The sequence below is a fragment of the Canis lupus genome, chromosome 24 (genome assembly GCF_048164855.1).
Source record: "Canis lupus baileyi chromosome 24, mCanLup2.hap1, whole genome shotgun sequence".
NCBI lineage: Eukaryota > Metazoa > Chordata > Mammalia > Carnivora > Canidae > Canis > Canis lupus.
In genome coordinates this window covers 3197327-3218280 of record NC_132861.1, presented here as the reverse complement: position 1 = coordinate 3218280, position 20954 = coordinate 3197327, and the positions used below count along the sequence as shown (strand labels likewise).

Below are 20954 nucleotides of genomic sequence, written 5' to 3'. Positions count from 1 at the left end.
GGACAGGCCTTTGCCTAAGAAGGTTGTTCTCTGTCGCCCGACCACTTGTCTGAGGTGAAATGAACCAATTAACTTCATTTTAGTGAGGAGTAGATCTTGAATTAATGGTAGTGCTTATGTTAGAATGTGATTTCCCTGAATGTTATATGTTTATTTCTTTATACCAAAGGCCTCCTGGTGGCAGAAAGCAAACCAAAGACTGGAACTTCAGTAGTTTTTCTTAAGAAATTAGAGAAAATAAACCATGAGAGACTCCTAACTCTGGGATACAAACAGAAAATTGCAGAAGGGGAGGTGAGTGGAGGAATGGGGTAACTGGGCAATGGGCATTAAGGAGGGCATATGATGAGGTGAACACTGGGTGTTATACCATATGTTGGCAACTTCAATTTAAATTAAAAAAAAAAAGATATTTATGGGTGACTTGGATTACAGCCCAGCCTTGTGTGACTTTTCTGTTAGAAATTGATTACTATTGGGGCACCTGGATGGCTCAGTGGTTGAATGTCTACCTTCAGCTCAGGGCATGACCCTGGGGTCCTGGGATTGAGTCCTGCATCTGGCTCCCCACAGGGAGCCTGCTTCTCCCTCTGCCTATGTCTCTGCCTCTTTCTGTGTGTCTCTCACGAATAAATAAATAAAATCTTAAAAAAAAATAAATTGATTAGCATCCCAGTATCTCCACTCCTAACACATTAACATGGGAGCAGACTTGGTTCAGTCACTGGTATATTGAAAATGGCATTAGGCTAAGAGAAGCCCAAGTTCTATCTTTGCTATAAACTCCCTGCCAATTCAATTCTTTTTCTTCTTTTGTTTTTACATAGGTGGCTATTGTTTTTACATAGCCATCATGCCTAAACAGAAATTATGGATAATGTACTCACTGCTAAATTTGAAGTCTTCACTTACCACTTTCCTTTGATCCAAAAGTCTTCTAAGTCTTATTTGAGCCTGAGTGTCACTTGGAAAACAATGATGGTGTGGTAAAGAAGGGAAAGACTTGGTCTTCTTATTCAAAGGAGCCTTTGAGTTAAACAGAAGAGACAGAGAATAAACATTTGGGTTTTGACTGATGCTCCTAACCTTCATTTTAGTCTGTAAAGAGGCAGAAAAGAGAGAGGTACAAACTCTAATAGGAGATCTAAACATGGAGCTTGAAGTCAGGAACATGCAGTTCTGGGTTCTATTTAGCTGCTAAATTGTGCTTGACCTTAAGCAAGTTACAATGTAAAACAAGGGATCTAATCATCCTATTGTTTTCTCCTCCAAAAACAAACAAACAAAACAAAACAAAACAAAAAACCTGCATGGTTTTGTAATGAGACTGAGAACATGATTATCAGTAGCCAATCAGGCCAGTATCTGGAATTGCCCTGTTGTAACATGTTAGCCAAAACTATATGAGGTAAACTTCTCAAGGATTCAACAAACCCCAGGAGGTATATAGGTGAAAGAGGCACCCGTTTGCTAGGGATTAATTTTTTCCTATTTCTTGTTCCTACACTTATATACAAATAACACCTGGGCAGCCCCGGTGGCTCAGTGGTTTAGCACCGCCTTTGGCCCAGGGCCTGATCCTGGAGACCCGAGATCCCACGTCAGGCTCCCTGTATGGAGCCTGTTTCTCCTCTGCCTGTCTCTCTCTCTCTCTCTCTCTCATAAATAAATAAATAAATAAATAAATAAATAAATAAATAAATAAATAAAATCTTTGAAAACAAACAAAAAAATAACACCCTGAAGCCTTAAAAACAGTTCAGTTGCACTAGCCAGTACTGGGTAATGTCAGAACAACCTGATGTCAAGCTTTCCAATGTGATAAATTAATCTAAGCCATCAGTTTTGAATCATTTCCCTTCCCTAGACAGATTCTGTAGAATTTATCTTCTGCCATCTTATAATTCATTAAGTCACAAAAAATCCAACATGTTCAAACCTGCAATGAATGTCTGACCCACCCTTTTATAAAAAAAGGTTTTATTTGTTTATTTGAGAGAGTGCAAGAGAACATGATAGCATGAGTCAGGGGGGAGGGGCCAAGGGAGAGGGAGAAGTAGATTTCCTACTAAACAGGAAGCTCAACCTGATACCAGGCCTCGATCCCAGGACCCTGAGATCATGATTCCAGCCGAAGGCAGCTTAACCACCTGAGACACTGAGGCTCCCCGACCTACCCTTTTAAGATGAATTTCAGGGTACAATTAATTTGCCAAAGAGCATGCAAAGACCAAAACCCTTTTGAGGGTCAGAACGAAGGATAATGTACCTAAATCCAATTGCTTTTCTTCTTTTATATGAAGATATTAGGGGTTTTTTTGTTTGTTTTTTGTTTTTGTTTGGTTTTGGTTTTACTCTAGATATTTTCTGAGTATCTTGGATTAAATGTTGATTTATAATAAAGATAAATAGAAGTATAAGATACAGCATAATGACTTGATGCCACCAAGGTAAGATTGATCTGAATTTGATTTAGCCATAGAAATACCTCCTATGGGGCAGATGCCTGGGTGACTCAGTCAGTTAAGTGTCCAACTCATGATTTTGACTTAGGTCATGATCTCAGGCTCATGAGATCGAACCCTGCATTGGGCTCTACACTCAGTGGGGAGTCTGCTTGAGATTCACTCCCTCTCCTTCAGCCCCTCCCCCTGCTCATGCTCCCTCTTTCTCTCTCTCTCTCAAATAGATAAATAAAATCTTTAAAAAAAAAATCCTATGGGGAGGAAGGCCTGTTATGATTTAGAGCAGCCAGATTCTGGGCTCAGCCACTTACTGGTTTTTCTCATCTTGGATAAGTAGGTTATTTAGCCTCTCTAAAATTTAATTTGCTTATCTGTAAAATGGAAATAATAATACCTTGCCATAGTGTTATTCTAAAGACTAAATGAGATAATATATGTAAAGTACTTAACGACAGTGCCAAGCACATAGTCACTGCTCAATACATAGAAGCAATTGAACCATTATTTTAGTGAGACTTCTTTTCTAGTCTTAGAATTCTCTCAGAAACAAATAAGCCAACACATTCAAACCTACCAAAAAAGGTATGTCTTTTTAAGATGGATTGCTGTATAAAAGTTAAGGTGAGATTTCTTTTTAAACATAATTATTCAATATGCAATCTGTTAGGTTTTCCATACTTTCTTTCAAAAAAGAAGACAGATTTTGACTAAGTTTTTCATATAAATAAAATTGTCAAAATGTACCCCAATTTTGATACACTATAAAATTCAATCAGTATGGGATATAAAATACTACAAAATGGTAGCCCCAAAAAGTTTTCCAGTGGAAATCATCTTTGATACTTAATACATTAATGAAAAGTGAACACTGGGGATGTCGTAGAAATACACATTTTCTCTCAAGTCAGGAAATCTGAGGCTGAAGTCCCCCCAAAGCTAGATTGTGTCTATTTTCTTTCCTCTAATCAAGTCCAATTCTACTTCATGCCCTCCCCCTTCTTTCTTTCCTTTTTCACTCCCCATCTGAGTCTATTGACAATCTGGCTTAGGGGAACATATATATTTGGATTCTATGGGGAAGACATGTCAAGACCATCCCCAAATCCTTATTAAGAAACATCAGCTCATAAGTGTTATACCCCTTCCTGATTTATACCAGTTATAGCTAATAACAATTAATGACCCTTGTGGGTAAAATACAAAGCAAACTAGTCTGCAAAAATATCTAGGAGCTCCTAATTCTTCACATTGTTGACCATTGTGAGAATAGAGCCTAACATCTGAGTACAATCACATAAAGAGATTGTTCCCATAAAAATTGATTTCAGGCTTTAGAATTGCCATAGAAACCACAGACAGTATCTTGATCAGTTTTCAGAAACCAAATAAATGTTATTTTTATTATTAAAATTTAGAGATAGCTCTCCAGAGGCAAACTCAAATAGTTGAGTATAGCACCCTGCTACTTGTACAGCCTGGCAAGCAGGAAACTGCGCGGCTGTTATTCAACAGCGCTATCTGCTGGTGACCCGCAGTATGGCTTCCCACACTAGGAAGCTCCGCTCCCTGGCGCTGACGTGGCTGCAATTACAGTTAACTCTCAGGCATAAAGAGGCTCATTTTCTATCTTGTGGATTTTGTAGGTCTTTAGGGACTCTTCATTCCCTCACCCATTGTCTGCAGGTTGGCTTAAAGTCTAATCTTAGCATTCTTACCAGAGCTTAAGTATGCAGGGAATAAAAAATGAATCTCACATCAATTAATACTATTTCTATTATTTGATGATTCAAAAACTATGAAGTTTCCTCAAGAATTCTAAATGATGTATGTAGATTCAGGAGGTGGACTTTGCTCCCTGACCCCTACTCTCTTGAGGGTGGGCTGGACTCAGTGGCTCACAAAGGTAGAGTAGGGAATGGGAAAAATAGTAATTTACAGTGGGAGAGGGGCAGCTGACAACACTTTCTTCAGGTGACCACGGTGAATGTTACCAGTGACATTTGGATATCAGATATGATGTGAGTAAAGGGCACTTCACCTCTGTATTCTTTCCCCAAACTCACAACCCCAGTCTCATCACCACCGAGCAACCCAGACTGGGGGAAATTCTACAAAACACCTGTTTAATAGTCCTCAAAACTGCCAAGCTTATTAAAAAACAAAGGAAGACTGAGCAACTGCCAGACCAGAGGAGACTAAGGAAGCACATGACTAAGTCAATAAGGTGTCCTGGAAGGGATCCTGAACAGAAAAGGGGCATTAGCAGAAATCCAAATAAATCTGAGGTCTAGCTAATAGTAAGGTGTCAATGTTGGTTTCATTTTAACAAATGTCCCACAGTAATGTAAGATGAAAACATTAGCAGAAAACTGAAACCAGGTGAAGGATATATGGGAATACTCTGAACTCTCTTTGCAAATTTTCTGTAAATTTCCAAGTATTCAAAACAAACAAAAAATTATTTTTTAAAAATCTCGAGTACCTTCTGTGTGTCCATTTCTATGCTGGATACTCTTCAGGATCATACCCATATTTGAAGAACATGTCATAGATTAAAATGGATTTTCATATGCTTTCCTTTAAGCTTCCATAGGAGCTCTGCAAGAGAGGAGAGATGAAATTTTTCCATGTACAATGTATAGAAGGGGAAGCCAAGACTCAGAGAAGTTTCATCCTGCTCAAAGTCACAGAGGGAGGAAGAAGCAGTTCCAACCACAGGACTCTTTCTACACCCTACAAGTTTGTCAGCTGCAAGTTCTAATAGAAATGCTTCTGTTGGGTGTGACTGAGAGCGATATTGTTGGATTTCATGTACCCATGTTATCCTGCTTGTAGATGAAGTTCATAAATGGAACTCATACATCGGGGACTCAAGAGTGGAAAACTGTAATGAATGGCACAAGAAAAAAATGGAAATGGGAAAGAATAAGTTCCAGTATTTACTCCCAGACTTCATCATGAAGTGATAAAATTCTCTCTGCTGGGAAAAATTCCTCTCATCCTTTAAGGCTTGGCTCAATAATTACTTTGTGAGTGTCTTCCTCTAGGCTTCCCTCTGTATCCGGGGAGCACATTTCTCCACCTCTGCACTTCTATAGTACTTCTTATGCTTTCTTTTTCCCTTTTTTTGGGGGGAGGGGAGATAATAAATATTAGAAATATACATTCATATTTTTGCTATATATAAAATGACTCTCCCATCTCGTCTTACAAATTTTTCTATCCAATATGTTTCATTCTCAACTTTTTTTTGGTTGAATGGTTCAATGTGTAAAGGCATGTTAATTTATTTAAATTAAAAATCTCAAACTCAAATGCCTACAGAGACCTGCAGATGAGTAGAAATGAGTAAAGTAGGCCTGAATATAGGAAAAGTCAAGTGGCCTTCTCTGTCTCTTATTTTTCTACTTTTGGAAAATGCAAAGAAGTGAATATTTTTCTACTGGAAGCAAAATGGTACTTGATAATAAATAGTAACTGACATTTGACCTTAGTATTTGCATGGGAACAAGGATGTGATGTGAACTGTGGCAAACTGGAAAGTTCATGGCCTATTGAAAGAGGCAGAACTATCTTTGTTCCAAATGACTGTTGCCTTATGGAAATTTAAGGACAGTAATAAAAATACTCTTTTCTCCTCCTCCTCCTCCTCCTCCTCCTCCTCCTCCTCCTCCTCCTCCTCTCCTGAGAGAGAGAGAGAGGCTGGAAATTCAAATTTTTAAGTTTTAACTATTGGCTTAGATTTTGTAAAAATTCTGTGCTGGCTAAGTGAGATGTATGTGGCCCAAATTTGGTCCATGTGTGCCAGTTTGCAGCCTCTGATTTAAGTAATATGTCAAGACTACTATCAAAATAAACCTGCTCCAATAGTTTTTGAGAAGAGACTTTTGTCCTCCAACCTGGAACTAATCTCCATAAATTCCAGCACTGAACATTCTTCTTCTTAATTAAAAAAGAATTCTCTCTATTCAAAATATAAATATCTCTTAGAAAGTAACACATTTATTATTAGTGATGTAAGTCTTAACGTAAATGATAACATTGGATCCTTTTAAACTGTTGGATAGATAAGATGTGAGGATAGGATTCTTCCTTAACTGGACAGAGCATATCAGATTAGAGGAGAAAGCCACCTGGCTTGTTCTAAAATTAAAGCTTCTATTTCATCACTTGATTTTGAGCAGTCCTTGACTTTGACTTCTAATGATAGTTCCAATGAGCAATCATTGTTCTTTTTATAAATCTTGAGACAAAAAGATGGAGACTGTCTCACTTTGATGGAATTTTTTTTCCCTCGATTAGTTTCCAGTTTCCAGATGCCAAGATACTGAGGAAGATTCAAGAATTACTTGTAGATGAAGTTCATAAATGGAACTCATACAAAAGCCCCACCATATATATATCTTCTGACAACTTAAAGAGCATTATCTAGTCTCCTCCTTAGTTAGACAGAGTCCTGGTTAAAATGCATCCACTGAGAGGGATAATGTCGATCCATTAGGATTTCAGCAGAGGGAACTTGAAAGAATGAGAAATAGCTACAAAGAATGGAATGTGGAAGGGACTAGACTTCCCTGAGAAGTCTTAGACAATATGGGGACAGCCTTACCTTAGTGTATTTAACTCTTTTATAAAAGGACAAAAAGAAGGGAGCCCCAAACTAGACATGGAGAATTGGAAGACTAGAAAGTACAATCTTTGTCATTATTTTGCCTGTATTTAGTTAGCTTTGTAAGTAGATATGACCATGTTATTTCCTTCCCTGGAACTATCCTCTGTTCTCCTACCTACTCTCACTTAGCTACCTTTCTGCTGGACTTCTCAGTGCTTAAGTGAATCTCTCATTGCTTCTATTTGGTAAATTTAAGAAATAATCAAGACAATATTTGCATTTCAGAAGGGTCATATATAATTCCCATCTCAAGTTATTCGAGGATTAACTTCATCATTAGACTTTTTTTTTCTGTTCTAAATTTCTTTTATGGAAACCCTGTTCCCTGCCAAAGAATTTTAGAGTCAAACAAGGAGGGGACTGACCATTGTCAAAGCACTTTGGGAAAAGGATGATGACTTAAGGAAAAAAATATAAGTTCATGTATTGTTTTGATTGCACAATCTGGTATTTCTCTCATATTCTTTTTTCCAGTATTGATTGAGCTTGGTTTCTCCCTTTTGCCTCTTGGGTATATTTTTCAACTAACATCATTTCATTGCTTTCAGCTGATTTCTTTATCACCCAATTATAATGTTTTTCTTTCATTATTCTTCTTATCTAGATTTCAATGGGCATTCCTATTTCCCCACACTTTTACTATACTGGATGTTGTCAGTATTTTACCAATCTGATAAGTAAGGAATCAATATTGAAGATTTGCATCTTTGTTTAATTGCTTTTTAAAGTGGTTTTTACCATAGTTCTTCTTTCTGAATTGCCTGTTCTTGACTTTTCCCAATTTTTCTTTGGCAATGACTTGGTTGTTTATAGAATACATATCATAGAGAACTAAGGGATGAGACTGGATGAATAAATTAGGACTGACTTAAGAGAGCTTATAAGACTGACAGAGAATTTGAATCCGATACATCAGAGAAGAAGACCTTACATTAATTATTGGCATCTGGAAGGGCCGATAAATTTTGAACATTTTTAAACCATAAAATATGTCTATAGAAAATTGCAAGTAGAGCATTATGGCATTCCAGAAATGTCCCCTGCCCTTCCTCAAATATAATTCTTTCCTTCACCTCTTCAAACAAGCACTGTTCAAACTGAGTTTTACCACCTCTGTCAACACTTTGTTCTGTATAGTTTTTTGTAAAATCTCATATGATGCCATCATTTAAGGTCATCCTTCTTTTGCTCAATGTTATGTTGGTGAAATTAGTCTGTGTTGTTGGGTATCTTTTGGAGTTTGTTCCTTTTTATCGCTGTCTAATGTTTCTTTGTATGAATATTCCACAATTTATTCATGTATTCAGAAGTTGATGGGCTTTCAGGTAGCTTTCAGTTTGATTCATTATAAAGATCAATCACTCTTTGAATGTACTTTAATAGTGGAATTGTTCTATCAAGTTTTATAATGAATTCCAAAATCTTTTCCAAAATGGTTGTACTAATTTATACTTGACTAGCATAGAGGCGCCTGGGTGGCTCAGGAAGTTAAGCTTCTGGCTCTCATTCTTAGCTCAGGTCTTGATCTCAGGGTCATGAGTTCAAGCCCCACATTAAGCTCCACACTGGGCATGGAGCCTACTTAAAAAAATAAAAATAAAAAGTATACCTGACTAGCATAAAGTGATATTGTGTTCTCCATCCTCACCCACTTGGGTGTGTAGTGAAATTTCATTGTGGTTTGAATTTGCATTCTTTTTAAAAAATATTTTATTTATTCATTTGACGGGGGGGGGGAGGGAGAGAGAGAGAGAGAGAGAGAGAGAGAGAAAGCAGAACAGGGGGAACCATAGAGAGAGAGGGAGAAGCAGGCTCTTCATTGAGTGGGGAGCCTAGTCTCATGACCTGAGCCGAAGGCAGATGCTCAACCAATGGAGCCAACTAGGTGCCCATGAATTTGCATTTTCTGATTATTAGTGATTTCTGATTATTAGTGATTTCTGATTATATGCTTCTTGGCAATTAGATATTCTTTTTTGTGAATTGCCTGCCTAAATCCTTTGCCCAGTTTCTGTTAGGTTATGTAGGATGGACTGAGCAAATAAGTAATATTATGGATAGTTAAGGCCAAGTCTCTTACTGTTTGAGAAGGGAGTTATAATCACAGAAAGGTAGAAAGCTAAAATGATCCCCGTGGTGTTTACTGGAGATAAAATGATTGATGTGAATTCACATTTTCAATATATGTAAATGGATACATAGATATTGATGTAGGCAGGGAAATTATGAGATGAGCCTGGAATATAGTATTATGACAGGAAGCAAGCACAAATTCAGATGGGATTGTATCAAAAGACACAGGAACCAATTTGGATGGCTACCTACTGGCCAAGTCTGAGATAATTTGAGCATAAAAATAAATAATAATAGCAATGGATTATGACTCACTGAAAAAAAATAAAAAAAACTCTAAGTCCTAAACAAACAAGTTTAAAGTTTGACAAAAAATGGGATATTTACATAGTTTCAAATTACTTCCTATAAAACATTTATTAAATATAAACGGGAAAAGCATAATATTTCAGTGAAGAATACTCACTGACAACACATTAATCAAATGATCAAGTTGTGCACCATCAGTAAATTGGACAAATTACAATGCTGTACCACCTGAGATGCAATAAGAACATAGCAACAACTGCAGTGATAGATCTACCAATAACACATACTGAATGAGGAAACAGAGAACGTGAAATTGAGGGACATTCTATAAAATAACTGGCTGATAATCTTCAGAAGTGTTAAAGTCATAAAAGTTAGAAAAGGTGGAGAAACTGTCCCAGACAGGAGGAGAAAAAAGAGACTTGAGAACTAAAGACATCATGCAATTCTGAACTATGTCTTTAGTGAAACTTGAGTGGGATCTGAGGATCTTTTGCAAGACTATCAGATAATTTACTGCAATTCTTCCTATGCCTGAAGGACTACCAGAAGGCTGAGAGGAGAGTAACTGGCTTGGGGGCTGGTGGCATCTGGGATGGTTCATAACAGTGTGTGCTAAGCATCCGTGGGAGGGTCTGTGGTCACCTCTGTCTGCAGTCCCTGGGCTAGCCAAGCTCCAGCGGCACTTCCTTCCTTTCCTTCCCTCCTAGTTTGGGGCCCCTGTGTGGGGGTGAAAGGATCCGGTTGCTTTTTGTCCTATAATTTGTTAATCAGGCTTTGGAATCAACTCATTTTGATTCACGAGAAATTTGTTTTCTCTAACCTGAGATTATTAGAGCATACTGTTTTGCCTCTTTCAGAATAAAGAGTATGACTGGGCTCAATAATATGTGGTACATATTTTATCAGACCTCTCACACTAAGATGCTGGGACTTCACAAGTTCATCTATTGTCATTCCTCCCCTTCTTTTCTCTCTCCTGGTACCAAACACCAGCTGTTTTGGTGGCTCTGTTCCTTAGTTTCATGATCAAATTTCTTGTTCAGAAGGAACCACTCCATCTCTTTAAACAGATGGGCTGAAAGCTGCAAACCAAATAACCCCAGGGGTCAGCTATTCATTATGAGGGATGTAATCATTCATAATCATATGCCAGTTGCTGGAGAGCACAATTCAAGTTTTGTTAAGCAGTCACTGTTGACAGCTTTGCTATCAAATCTCCTGCAATAGAATCTTACCTGACTTAGGTCTTGCTGTTTCTGTGCAATTATTGCTTTAAGCTGACAAAAAAGTGCATTGCATTAATATTTAAAATTAAAATCAATAATTACTCTAGCACAGTGACAGAATGCTGCAGCTGAATGCTATTGGATTTCTCATTAATATTAATTTGTAGGTTATAGGGAAATGGTTTAACAACGGAGTTACAAACATATAATTCAAATATTGATTAACTGAACCATAAATCTGTGATCATGAAAAAAATTGCTTTTAAGCATCTGTATGGTTTTAGCATTTTCAAAATCCCATCATATTTCAGTAAAAACATGTTATGTACTTTTTCTAGTATGTTAGTTATTAGCAAATATTTTCCAATTATCTGACCAGCCTAAATTTGTTTTAAGTTGTCAGGAATGATAAAAATTTTCTGATGAATCTTTACTTAAAGGCATGATAACCCTGATACCAATTTTATCATTATCAACCATGATTTACTGAATCATGTTTTAAGTACTTAAGTAAGTTTTAAGAACTTAGGACTGAACTGAGAATCTGATTTTCCTTCATATAGGAAAATTATGCTTTTGATCACAAACTAGTAGGATACTTAGTTTGAATTGCTATTCTTGATTGTGATAATTAACTTCCATTACGTTTAAGCTATAAACATACATGTTATGTTTGTCACATTAGATGAGCATGTGCCCACAGAACAGAAATTAAAGATCCACCACCCTAACTGGATGTGTTTGTAAATTCCAAACAGAAAACGTGCTTTCTATAAGGCAATAGTTTAAATGTTCATTAATAAATATTTATGAATGTGTAAGGCATTATACTGATCTTTGCAGTAGGGTATATAAGTGAATACCACATGTTCTTTAACCTCAAGTCCTTTTAACTATAAACAAAGAAAACTGTTGAGGCATGCATGCATTAACCATAATACAAATTCCACTTTATGTTTACTTATTTTTTCATAATCTACCTAAGATTGTGAGAACCAGAGAAAGAGAGAGAGACTGCCAGAGTGAAAGGGAGAGAGCGCACAAAATTATTGCAGGGACAAAGCTTCTTTTTGGGGCCTGTCGTATTTGGATATGCCTTCACTGAAAAACACACATGCTTTAATTTTAAGCCTGAGCAGTAGAATACAGACCTTAGTGTCTGTGTGTCACAGAGTCACTTAGAGGACTTGCTAAAACACAGATGCTGAGCCCCCACCCTGGAGCTTCTGATGCCCTGAGTCTGGGGCACGGGAGGGGAGTGCTGTCTAAGAATTTGCATTTCTAGTATGTTTCCAGATGATGCTGAAGTTTCTGATGGAGGAACTACAATTTGAAAAACCACTGAATTAGAGATTTCCAAAATTGGTTAATAGTAAAAATTACATAGGGAGCATTTCTTTTCCTCCTCCTTCCTTCCTTTTAAAACAGTTTTTCTTTCTTTCTTCCTTTCCCTCCTCCTTTCCTTCCTTTCTTCCTTCCTTGTTCATTTTTTCCTTTTAACATGGATCTTCCTCCCTCTCACTCCAAAGAGATGCAGCGGGTCTGTGCCAAAGATAAAAAATCAACACCTTTAAAAAGCTTACACTATGATTTGCTGAATCCTGAGTTACTTAATTGTCCTTTCCACTGTACTGGGGAAAATTAAATAGTGAAGATGATTGAGTAAACATGGTAGGTAAGTGTAATTTAAAGGTTTGGTTAAATAAAATGGAGAATTGTCTGTACTCTTTATTCGACTCACTGATAGGTGAATTCCCTGGTGTCCAAAGGTGGCAGAATTTAGAACGTTCTAAAAGGTTGGTTCTGATTGCTGATGGACCATGCACTCCCAGGGCTGGGGCTCTTTAGGAGCTAAGGGTGGTCATACATAGTGTAGTCATGATGAATGACTCTGAATTAATATGACCTCTCTTCCACATCATCTACATCATGGGTGTTTCTCTATTTTTAAGCAACTTCAGGGTCCTTTCACTATTACTATTTCTTAAATTTTTTTTTTTTATTTATGATAGTCACAGAGAGAGAGAGAGAGAGGCAGAAACACAGGCAGAGGGAGAAGCAGGCTCCATGCACCGGGAGTCCGATGTGGGATTCGATCCCGGGTCTCCAGGATCGCGCCCTGGGCCAAAGGCAGGCGCCAAACCGCTGTGCCACCCAGGGATCCCTCACTCTTACTATTTCTTAATCTTGTAACCCATCCTTTGTGTTTCTCAAGCTAGACTATAAGAATACCACAAATAACTTCAGGGAGCATCAGCTTTAATTAAAAAGTGTACCAGCACATTATCTCTCGGAAGAGACTCTGATGATGAGTGTTTCAAGCACCACTGACATGTATATGTGTGTGTGTGTTCATGTGCCTGTGTATTTTATACTTTTCTGCTGGTAGGTTAGTTAGTAACAGTCTTAGTCATAGACAGTGTTCGTAACTACTTTTTTTCTGATTGCTACATAGTCAAAAAACTGAGTATGGAGGATGACAAAACCAGTCCTGCAAAAAATGATGTAACTTCCATTACCTAAGTTGCCTTTGTTGTCTGTGCCTACAGAACATGGCTGGATGATATTACACTGAATTAATTGATTTAATAATTCTTGTTATCAACAGGACAGCCAATCCTCTAAAGTTGGCTTATTTATAATCAATTACTGAATTGGTTAATATGTAAAACTAGTTAATATGCAATATGACCAAACTTACCAAAACCTAAAATTCAAACACTTCTTGTGTTTAAAATGGTATCTTGTATAAGAGTTAGTCAATAAATTAGAATGGAAATGGTAAATGAAATATGGCAAATGACTTTTAAAATGTAACAGTCTTCTCTTTGGAAATCACCTTTAGAGATTTGGTATTTCTTTCTCTTCCAAATCATAGAGTCATGCCACTGAAAGGAACTTTAATTTGATTTCCACCAAATGGAAAAGTCTCTTTTGCATGTCCCTAAGGGGTTATCAGCTGGCTCCTGTTGGCATTTCCGGTGAGAATGAATGTATAACCGTTCTTTTATTGGGAGGCTCTAAATGATGGAAGGTAATTTTGTTTCCAAAATTTTCACAAAAATGCTAATTCTTCTGCAAGTCAGGTCTTTATGATTTCCAACTTCATATTGTTCTATAGTATCACAATAGCTCCTAATGCATGTGTACTGCATGTCAGGAAGTTTGTAGGATGATTGTTAGGAACAGAAAAATTAATGAGACCCCAGTGCCTTTACTTAAGGTGTTTATAATCTGCTCATAGAAGAGATAATACATGCACATAATTATTTCTAATTCATGTGCCAAAGAGAATCTTCAAGTTCTGTGAACTTTTGTTCAGTTCAGAGGAACTACACCCAAATGTAAAGAGGTTTCATGGAGGAGAAACTTGATAGGTAGAGATACTGTGGTAAAGTGGGGAGAACATTCAAGATAGAAGGGAGGGCATATGCCCAGTGGAGACAAAAATATCGGGTATGTTTAGAAATAAGGAATAAAACACCTGCAATGCAGCATAAAATAAAGATGGGGCAGTGGTGTGAGTGAAATAAAAGGTTTCATTTCTAAGATGGCTTAGGGTCAAATTACAGAGTACTTGGAAGCTAGAGACAGCAGTATGGATCCGATCCTCTACAGCAGTGTTCTCCAAGGTGGGGTCTGAGCTCTGGGAGGTATGTAAGAGCATGCCCTGGGGTGTGAGGAGACATCAAAACTTCAGTGAGTTTTAATTTTTAACCTTAAAAACTAAAAAAAAAGTAAGCATTACTAAAATTCACCCTCTTGACTGGTTCTCTCACTAACCATATTTCAAGGTCACATGTCTTATTTCATGGACAGTAGGGTAGGCATTCTGAGGGCAGAGAGGGTGCCCCAGAATGCTGAGAGGCAAGTTTCCAGTGAGCTGCTCACTGTACCATACTACCTACCTTTCAGGGAGTTGCAGATTTGGGAGCTGTGGTAAATGAACTGACAGACTACATCATCTAATTTTAACTAAATGCATACTCACAAAATGACTTATAGTTTTAAAGGATTCCTTCTAAGAACCCACGGATTGAAGATGATACTAATAATAAAATCTCGGATAAAGAAAAAGTGGCGGAGCTGACACTCCTTTTACACTAAAGGCAAGATATTCTTTGGCCATGTTACAAAACATAGATCCAACAAGAAATAACTTCCAAAAAGTCATATTTGAAATATGGATGTAGATCCAATTTTATTTACAATGAACCTTCTTGTGAATGGTGTGGCATACATTATGTCTTTGTGAAATCTGGAAACTTTTTTTTCTTTTTTCCATGATAGCCCTTAAAGTAGGCATTGAAATAAACTGAACAGCAACCTCAGTTACCGTGCCATAGAGTATTAACCAAAGTTTCCAGAAATAATAAATCATATATATGCCATAAATATGTATAAATACACACAAAAGCTACTTACATAAAAAAGTTAAGCATAAATTTTATATTATATGCTTACTAAATAAATATAATATTAGTGATATGACTTAGCAAGAAAGTTCTTTGAAACATTAATAAAGTAATTATGCAAATATTTTTTATTATCCCTTAGCTCAACTTTTTACATTTTTATGCCTGTTTAAGAACATATCTAATACATCACGACAGTCATAACTTAAACATACATTTATAAATATGTGCATAGCTGTACACAGCACATTCTCAAAATGTTTTACCTGGGAGGGGGTGATCATTTTTCAAATTTTAAGAAACTACTACTCTACATTTTGGACTAGGGTTTTATTAAAGGATTTGATCCAGGAAGTGATACATCAATGCATCAAGAAATATCAAGAACTGGAGGGGAAAAAAATGGTACCAATGTGCCAAAAAAGAGATTATTTGATAATGAACTGTAAAGGAGAAAGAAGGGAAGTGACTGATAAATTGTTGAGATAATTCAGGACTTGAGTAAAGGAGAAAGCTGTGGAAGTGGGAAGAAGAAGCTAGATGCTGTAGATATTGTGGAGGTAAGACCTAGAGGACTCCAATAAGTGATGCATTACTGGAGAAAATGAGTCACAGAGGCAAACCAAAGGTAGCCACGAGTTTCTCCTCCAAATAACTAAATGCCGGGTGAGGAACTTGACAATTATAGAAATTTTATGTTTTCAGTTTGTTTTAGAATGGAATAGACTTTCTTCAATTTGGGTCACAGTTTATTTAAATAAATCAGTCTATCCATTTATTCATATTAATTTTTAATTTGCTCCAAAAATGCTTAATCAACTCCCACTGCATTTCAGAAACTGCACAAAGTGCCAAGTATTCAAAGATAAATGAGATTGTCTCTATCCTCAGGGAGCTCACAGATTAGTGGGGATAATAAAAATGTATTGATAATGATATATAATGGGAGATGTGCTATTACCGAACCATCTGTAGGGTGATTTGCAAGTACATGGAAGGACCACCTGGCCTGGCTGGGAACATTTTTTGGAAGATGAGGCTCTGAAGAAGAGCAAAAGAATGACTACCTGCTGGCAGCCAAGGGAAGAAAAGAATGTGACACAGAGGACGGGGTGGCACAGCATAGGTACCTGGGAAGCTCAAGCAGAAGTTCGACAGAAATCAGATTCCCTGTGACAGGTGGACTGCTTAATTTCACTAAGAGGTCGTGGGCTCATATATTCTGAAAAGAAAATCAATAGCAGTCCATTAAAACCTAAAGGCTGTTAGGCAGGTCTATGCAGAATGGCAACAAGAGGAGGCCAAGTAAAATGAAGAGAAAATACATAGTTTAATTCCTAAAGCTGCAGCACAGAAGTGCAAAATGACAATTTCAACTGTGGCTATTTAAATTGGAGACATTACTATCCAGTGATTAAGTGTGGTAAGTGTTAAATGACAGAGGCTAGCTGGCACCCCTGCAGATGAGGACTATGGGAATAGACAAATAAACACCATAGCAAGCTTGCTTCTGGAGAATACATGCATCCATATAGGGAAAGAGGCCACAATCAGAGCTCCAGAAAGTACGAGGATGCTTACAACTTACTATGAAAGTGTGTGTTTATGTGTGTGCCCCATGGAACTTGAAGCTGAAAGAGGATAGAAAATGCATGAAACCACAGGTGCTTTGCCTGAAAATGTGAAACCATTGCATGAGATGGGCAAAAATGAAAGATCATTGTTTAGTTCCACTGATGGTGGTGTGCAATAGCTCAGAATAAACGTGGCAAGTATGTGTCACTTTACAGGTTATACTAAGTCTTGCACATATTTTATTTCACCAGATCATCATTATTTAGTAAATCAGGTGGCGCTGCAGTATTTTGCAGATGAGACTAAGATTTGCAGGCCAAAGGTGAGTTGCCTGATGTCATACTGTGTCAAGGTGAGACTCAAACCAAGTTTTCTGACGCCGAGACCAGAGCACCTACCACTTCACTTCAGTTTTCAAATGGGCTCCATGGAGGACTAAGGTTCTTGCAGTTCCAGATTAGAGGCTGTGTGGTGAATTTTTGTAGCTTTGGGCCATCAAGCTTCATTCTCCCTTCCTGTGGTAACAATACATCAATTGTTTTGGAGAATTATTTTTTGATAATTGAGGTTTTGTTTTCTTTCTCTCTCTTTCTCTTTCTCTTTTCCTTCCTCCCTCCCTCCCTCCCTCCCTCTCTCTCTCTCTTTCTCTCTTTCTTTCTTTCTTTCTTTCGCTTAAATGTATACGGATAGCTTTTGCATCAGAAAGAAATTCTCGGGGAGGCCGGGCAAGATGGCGAAAGATTAGGATCCCCACGTCACCTGTCCTTACCTAGATAACTTTCAAATCATCCTGAAAACCTGCGAATTCGGTCTGAGATTTAAAGAGAGAACAGCTGGAATCCTACAGTAGAAGAGTTTGCGGTTCTATCAAAGTAGGAAGACGGAAAAAAAAAAAAAAAGAAATAAAAAAGCATCCGAGGGGGAGGGGCCTCGCAAGGAGCCAGGCTCAGGCCGCCAGGGAGCGTCCCCAGGACAGGTAAGGCCCATCCCGGAGAAGCAGGAGGTTCACCAACCTTCCCCGACGGAAAGGTGCTCGCAGGGAGCTCGGGCAGGACCCCAGGAGGGGCGGGGATGCCTTCAGGCTCCGGGAGCACTAACAGAGGACCTGGGCCCCGGGGGGAGAGCGGCCGCACCCCGCGGCCGAGCTCCCTAAAGGGCTGCAGCGCGGGCACGGCGGGGCCCGGGAGCAGCTCGGTGTTGGTGGCTCAGGTGGCGGCTGGCGCGGAGGGGGCTGCGCGGCCCCGGGAGAGCGATTCCAGCGGCGCAGGCCCGGGAGCCCAGGGCACCAGGGGACACAGCCCAGGATCCGGTGCTCGCCCCTGACAGGTGGAGGCTGGGAGGACACAGGACAGCAAGGACGCCCCTGCCGTTGGGCGGCCCTGAGCTGTGCAGATTGGCACCCCCCGCCCCGACCCTGGGGCATCCAGGCCCCTGAGGACTGGGAGCTGCGGTAGTTACTGCTGGAGCTGACTCCAGAGTTGGAGAGCTGGCCGCCAACACTGTTGATGTTCCTCCTGGTGTCACCTTGTACCTGGGACTGAGCAGGGGCCTCACAGGATAGATAGCTCCCACTGAGCCTGTGCACCTGGCAGGGGGCTGGGCAGCTCCCCCAGGTGCACACACCTGAGAATCAGCACATCAGGTCCCTCCCCCAGACCAGCTAGAAGGACAGGGGAAAAGCAAGTTATTGATCAAGCAGCACTGGAAAGTTCCAGGGGAAGTCAAAGGATTTACAGTATATAGAATCAGAGAATACTACCCCTTGTTTTCTGTTTTCTATTTGTCCGCCCCCCTTTTTTTTCCTTTTTTTTTTTTTCTTTCCTCTCTTTTTCTCCTTTTTCCAGTACAACATGTTTTTGGCCACTCTGCACTGAGCAAAATAACTAGAAGGAAAAAACCACCACAAAAGAAAGAATCAGAAACCATACTCTCTCCCACAGAGGTACAGAATTTGGATTACAATTCGATGTCACAAAGACAATTCATAAGCACAATTATAAAGCGACTGGTGGCTCTGGAAAAAAGCATAAAGGATTCAAGAGACCTCACGACTGCAGAATTTAGATCTAATCATGCCAAAATTAAAAATCAATTAAATGAGATGCAATCCAAACAGGAGGTACTAACGATGAGGGTTAATGAGGTAGAAGAAAGAGTGAGTGACATAGAAGACAAGTTGATGGCAAGGAAGGAAACTGAGGAAAAAGAGAAAAACAAAAGATCATGAATAAAGGTTAAGGGAAATAAATGACAGCCTCAGAAGGAAAAAATCTACATTTAATTGGGGTTCCTGAGGGCGCCGAAAGGGCCAGAGGGCCAGAATATGTATTTGAACAAATCCTAGCTGAAAACTTTCCTAATCTGGGAAGGGAAACGGGCATTCAGATCCAGGAAATAGAGAGATCTCCCTCCCCCTCTAAAATCAATAAAAACCGCTCAACACCTCAACATTTAATAGTGAAACTTGCAAAATCCAAAGATAAAGAGAAGATCCTTAAAGCAGCAAGAGACAAGAAATCTCTGACTTTTATGGGGAGAAGTATTAGATTAACAGCAGACCTCTCCACAGAGACCTAGCAGGCCAGAAAGGGCTGGCAGGATATATTCAGGGTCCTAAATGAGAAGAACATGCAACCAAGAATACTTTATCCAGCAAGGCTCTCATTCAGAATAGAAGGAGAGATAAAGAGCTTCCAAGATAGGCAGAAACTGAAAGAATATGTGACCACCAAACCAGCTTTGCAAGAAATATTAAGGGGGACCCCGTAAAAGAAAAAGGAAGTCCAAGGAAACAATCCACAAAAACAGGGACTGAATAGATATCATGATAACACTAAATTCTTATCTTTCAATAGTAACTCTGAATGTGAATGGGCTTAATGATCCAATCAAAAGGCACAGGGTTTCAGACTGGATAAAAAAGCAGGACCCATCGATTTGCTGTCTACAAGAGACTCATTTTAGACCTAAGGACACCTCCAGCCTGAAAATAAAAGGTTGGAGAACCATTTACCATTCAAATGGTCCTCAAAAGAAAGCAGGGGTAGCCATCCTTATATGAGATAAATTAAAGTTTATCCCAAAGACTGTAGTAAGAGATGAAGAAGGACACTATATCATACATAAAGATTCTACTCAACAAGAGGACCTAACAATCATGAGTATTTATGTCCGAATGTGGGAGCTGCCAAGAATATCAATCAATTAATAACCAAACTTAAGACATACTTAGATAATAATACACTTATACTTGGTGACTTGAATATAGCGCTTTCTACAATCGACAGATCTTCTAAGCACAACATCTCCAAAGAAACAAGAGCTTTAAATGATACACTGGACCAGATGGATTTCATAGATATTTACAGAACTTTACATCCAAATGCAACTGAATACACATTCTTTTCAAGTGCACATGGAACTTTCTCCAGAATAGACCACATACTGGGTCACAAATAAGGTCTTAACCAATATCAAATGATTGGGATCCTCCCCTGCATATTTTCAGACAATAATGCTTTGAAACTAGAACTAAATCACAAGAAGTTTGGAAGGATTTCAAACACGTGGAGGTTAAGGATCATCCTGTAAAGATGAAAGGGTCAACCAGGAAATTAGGGAAGAATTAAAAGATTCATGGAAACTAATGAGAATGAAGATACAACCATTCAAAATCTTTGGGATACAGCAAAAGCAGTCTTGAGGGGGAAATACATCGCAATACAAGCATCCATCCAAAAACTGGAAAGAACTCAAATACAAAAGCTAACCTTGTACCTAAAGGAGCTGGAGAAAAAACAGCAAATAGATTCTACACCCATCAGAAGAAGAGAATTAATAAAGATTCGAACAGAACTCAATGAAATAGAGACCAGAAGAACTGTGGAACAGATTAACAAAACCAGGAGTTGGTTCTTTGAAAGAATTAATAAGATAGATAAACCATTAGCCAGCCTTATTAAAAACAAGAGAGAAAAGACTCAAATTAATAAAATCATGAATGAGAAAAGAGAGATCACCACCAATACCAATGAAATACAAACGATTTTTAAAACTTATTATGATCAGCTATACACCAATAAATTAGGCAATCTAGAAGAAATGGACACATTTCTGGAAAACCACAAACTACCAAAACTGGAACAGGAAGAAACCGAAAACCTGAACAGGCCGATAACCAGGGAGGAAATTGAAGCAGTCATCAAAAACCTCCCAA

At 38.6% G+C, this 20954-nt stretch overlaps 1 long non-coding RNA gene across 2 annotated transcripts in view; it reads right to left on the bottom strand.

Moving 5' to 3' along the window:
• Positions 1 to 890: 890 nt before the first annotated feature.
• The window catches only part of LOC140616612 (uncharacterized), a 29988-nt gene continuing 9924 nt past the window's right edge, over positions 891 to 20954 (bottom strand). For both annotated transcript variants that reach the window (XR_012017015.1, XR_012017016.1), the window contains 3 exons: positions 17137 to 17253; positions 4948 to 5063; positions 891 to 1026 (listed from right to left, as the gene is read on the bottom strand). This is a non-coding gene — a long non-coding RNA (uncharacterized lncRNA). The remainder of the gene's footprint in view (positions 1027 to 4947; positions 5064 to 17136; positions 17254 to 20954) is intronic.